Genomic DNA, 4,877 nt, shown 5'->3' with positions numbered 1-4,877 from the left:
TCGTTGCTGCGCACAGGCTTTCTCTAGTTGCAGCGAGCAGGGGCTACTCTTCGTTGCGATGCATGGGCTTCTCATTGCGATGGCTTCTCTTGTTGTTGAGCACGGGCTCTAGGTAAGTGGGCTCAATAGTTGTGGCTCGCAGGCTCTAGAGCACAGGATCAGTAGTTGTGGCACACGGGCTTAGTTGCTCTGCAGCATGTGGGATCTTCCCGGACCAGGGCTCGAACCCGTGTCCCCTGCATTGGCAGGCGGATTCTTAACCTCTGCACCACCAGGGTAGTCCCAGTTGATAGTCATTTGACTAAAAACACAAGTTATTTATAAACCACTTAATATGTATTTACTTTTGTATACAGATTGTAATCCAAGAAAAACAAAATGGTAAATTAAGAGTTCAGATATCTTAGATAAGACTTGATTTCTGGGCTTCAGAAAGATGTGGAAACTTTTCCTGAAGAAACTTTTCTTTCTTGCTTGCTAAACTTGTCTTCCTTGCTTTGATGCAGGCTTGTTTCTCAATTCTCAATCTGACAAAACGTTCCATGTAGGGCACTGCAAAGAATCATTTTCTATTGTTTCTTTTATTTAGGTACCAAGGTATAGGCCACTGCTTGAACTTGTGCCAGATGATTCTTCCAAAGATGTCTCTTCTCCAAGAACCAGGTCTAGCTTTTTCTTGACCAGTCTGAAGAAGTCTGAGGGCATCTTCCCTTTCCTGGACAACTTTATCTAATGCATCCATGGAATCTACTACCTTTTCTAACTGCTTCAGACTTGGCATTGGCAATCTCTGCCGCTTAGCCTCCTGCTCTAGAGTTAGGAGCATGTTTCTTTCAGGAGAACATACCAAAGTTTGTGTAAATCTTCATTACTTTTGTTCCTTAATTGCTGCCAGGTCCATGAAGCTCCCTGTGCTAGCAGGGGCCTGAGGACTTATTAACGACCTGAAAGCCTTCAGGGCTGCCGAGACTCTTCTCTAGAGGAAAGAGTTTAAAAGTTCATGTTTGGACTTGTTGGGAATGTGACTCCAATATATATGTATAGTAGGGAGCTGGAAATACGACTCAGCTGGAGAGACTTGGGAGTTGCCAGGACATGATGACTCCTAAAAACAGAAGGAGATGAGACATCTCTAGGGAAGAATACAGATGATAAGGCAAGAGGACAGAAGGTGGAACTCTTGAAAATACTGCCATTTAAAAGAAGACAAAGACTCAAGGAATAAGGAAAAAAAAATTTTTAAGGTAGAGAATAGTGGTGTCTTAAAAATCAAGAAAAGAGATAGGAGGGAATTCCCTGGCAGTCCAGTGGCTAGGAATCCGAGCTTTCACTGCTGAGGGCCCAAGTTCAATCCCTGGTTGGCGAACTAAGATCCCACAAGCCATGCGGCATGGCCAAAAAAAAAAAAAAAAAGAGAGAACAGCAGTCAACTTTGCCAAATGTTATACAGATGAAATAGGATGGGGATTGAGTAGAGGTCATTGGATTTGGTGTAGAGGTGGGTCTTTTTTTTTTTTTTTTTTTTAATTTTATTTATTTATTTATTTATTTATTTATTTTTGGCTGTGTTGGGTCTTCGTTTTTCTGCGAGGGCTTTCTCTAGTTGCGGCAAGCGGGGGCCACTCTTCATCGCGGTGCGCGGGCCTCTCACTCTCGCGGCCTCTCGTTGCAGAGCACAGGCTCCAGACGCGCAGGCTCAGTGGTTGTGGCTCACGGGCCCAGTTGCTCCACGCCATGTGGGACCTTCCCAGACCAGGGCTCAAACCCGTGTCTCCTGCACCGGCAGGCAGACTCTCAACCACTGCGCCACCAGGGAAGCCCGAGGTGGGTCTTTTTTTTTTTTTTTTAAAAGTTGAGATAACTGGTTTTTTTTTTTTTTTTTAAGGTTTGCATTTTTTTGTTTAATTTATTTATTTATGGCTGTGTTGGGTCTTCGTTTCTGTGCGAGGGCTTTCTCTAGTTGCAGCAAGCAGGGGCCACTCTTCATCGCGGTGCGCGGGCCTCTCACTATCGCGGCCTCTCTCGTTGCGGAGCACAGGCTCCAGACGCGCAGGCTCAGTAGTTGTGGCTCACGGGCCCAGTTGCTCCGCGGCATGTGGGATCCTCCCAGACCACGGCTCGAACCCGTGTCCCCTGCATTGGCAGGCAGACTCTCAACCAGTGCGCCACGAGGGAAGCCCCCGAGGTGGGTCTTTAATAGTGCGTTCTGGCTACAAAAATCAGACTGCAATTGGGATTTTATGAGTCAATGCAAGTGAAACAAAAGGGAGTCTTTCTTTCAAGGAGTCTAGTAGTGAAAGGAAGAACAGAAACAGGTAGGGTTTGTTTGTTTGTTAAATAACGATGAGGTGACCTAAACATGTTTGAAGGCTGTAGGGAAGAAGCAAGAGGAAAATACTGAAAAATACTAAAGAGACAATGAGGTATAATGAAAAAGCTATAGATTTGAGACTAGGTTTAAATCAATAGGTTGCCACTTTACAGCAATGTGATCTTGGGAAAATTACCAAATATCTCTGATCTCTGACTCCTCAGGTGTGAAATGGAGATAACAGCTATCTCAGAGGGCTACTGGGAGGGCTTTTTTAAAATACAGAGTTATATGTAACATTCTTAAACAGTACCTAATCTCAGAGCGGGTCTTTCATGTTATAAGAAGGAATAAGGGATAACTGATGGTGCAAGGTTTAGGAAATTAGGGAACAGGAATAGAAGTGGCAGAGTCTTCTGAGACAGGAGGTACTCCTGAAAAATACAGACTACGCCTCAGTAATGTCGACTTCCTCAGCACCTAGCCCAGTCCCTAGTATATAATATACATTTAGTAAATGTTTGTTGAGTAAAGGGGTAAAAATATCAATAAGATTTAGCCTTGAGAACTGTTAAGTGGAATATTAATATTATCTTCAAATGCTTGGAAGAGTAATGAGGTTTAATATATATGGCTTCTGAAGGCAGAATGAAAATCAAGACACTTAGTTCAACATAAGGAAAGGCTTTCTAAGAAATAAAGCTGCACAAAATTTAAATGAAATTCTTCCCAAGGTAGCAGTTCATCATCACAAGAGGTGTTTCAAGTAGAGAGCCAAATGATATAGTTATGGTTATGTGTGTGGATTTTCATTCTGACACACCTGGATTTGATCCCTGATTTCACTGCTTTCCAGTCAGGGTCTCCCTACAGTAAAGAGTGGTTGTGAAGAGTAGTGGAAATTGTGTCTGAAAAAATGCCTGACTCAGTGCATTAAATCAATAATTATTTCAGACTAGAGAACCCTTTACTTCAATATTTTAAGAAGGATTCATATACAGCACAGATAATTGAACCACACATTTAAAATACCTCTTTGAACTCTTAAGATTTTATGACAATATAACAAAGCTATATTATTATGGCCAAGGCGGTATATCTAGTAGGTTCTGGAATCTTACTTAAGATTCCACTGCAGCACAAAGTGTCAGAGGAGGACTAGGATACAGGTCGCCCCTCTCCAAATGCATTGTTCTCCCCACCGTGTCAAAGGAACAGACTAGTAAAGGCACAATATCAGGACTTAATAGGTGAGAAGAGCTTTTCCAAGAATCTTCAAACCATACCAAGCAGGCTTTTCCTTCCTTGGTTTAAGGTTGGAAAGCTGTTGAAAAGCAGTTCTTAAAGACAGCATTTTAGAAAAGAGTTGTAAAACACCCGCACCTGAAAGACCAGAATTGATTTCTAACTCTGAAGCTTTTTTCTACATCTTTTTCTATACCCTTGGGTTTATAATAGCTTCCCATTTTTCTGAGCTCTATTCCTCAAGAGGCCAATTTATGGAACTGAAATGCATGTTTTTTAAATGTGGTATACAGATTAAAAGATTAAAACCTTATGAACCCCATCAGGCCAGTTACCCTCAGTTGAATTTTGAAGTTGTTGTTAGTTTTTCTTAGAGACTTTTCATTCTTCTCCGAGATAGCTCATAAAAATTAGAGACTAAAGAGAAACTATATGACAGGTACCATGGTTTTCCACAGTATTTATCTTAGAGCTTCATTTTAAATGTTAGGGGGGTCATAAAGTTCTATTATAACTGTGGTAAATCTATTTCTCCAAGACTGACATCATCCATAGACTCAATAAATATTTATTATGTCTCCTATAAAGTAGGCCAACTCCTCTATAGTACCAGAAATACAAAATAAAACATGTAGTCCTTGTCTTCATGGACTTGTCTCACCATGATCTAATGGTGAGAAAGACAAATACATGATTACAATACAATAATTTTTAAAGCTAAAAGAAAAGCTATTTATTATTTAAAGCAAGGTCCAAAAAACTACAACCCACGGCCAAATCTGGCCTGTCTCCCATTTTTATATAGCCCATAAACAAAGAATGTTTTTTACACTTTTAAATGGTTGGGGAAAACCCAAAATGACAAAATAGGATTTTGTTCAAATTTTAGTGTTCATAAATAGTTTTATTGGATCACAGCACACTCATTCAATGATGTATCATCTATGACCACTTTGGTTCTACTGTGACAGAGTTGAGTATGGCCTGCAAAGCCTAAAATGTTTACTGTCTTTACAGAAAATGTTTGTTGACCTCTGACTTAAAGGATTTATTTCAACAAATATTCAGTGTACTATTCAGTATAAGGCATTATGGCTACTTGGAAACATATGGCTTAACTGAACATGGCTGAAGTCAAATGGTCCTCTGCCACTTCATAATATCCCCCAAGAGAATAAAATAAGAGTTCTGTTCTGAATACATACCTAGTGTCCTTAGTGCAGTGGGCAGCCGTGAGGACCCATCTATTTTTCACTAAGCTTCCCGCACATACATGAGCAAGATATCTGCCAGATTGAATCTGTAGGCTAACTAGCCATGG

At 40.8% G+C, this 4,877-nt stretch overlaps 1 pseudogene; it reads right to left on the bottom strand.

Moving 5' to 3' along the window:
* Positions 1–394: 394 nt before the first annotated feature.
* LOC118901952 lies at positions 395–4,220 on the bottom strand (annotated as a pseudogene).
* Positions 4,221–4,877: the final 657 nt, after the last annotated feature.

This window comes from Balaenoptera musculus, chromosome 10 (assembly GCF_009873245.2).
Source record: "Balaenoptera musculus isolate JJ_BM4_2016_0621 chromosome 10, mBalMus1.pri.v3, whole genome shotgun sequence".
NCBI lineage: Eukaryota > Metazoa > Chordata > Mammalia > Artiodactyla > Balaenopteridae > Balaenoptera > Balaenoptera musculus.
This window is presented reverse-complemented; position numbering and strand designations above follow the sequence as displayed.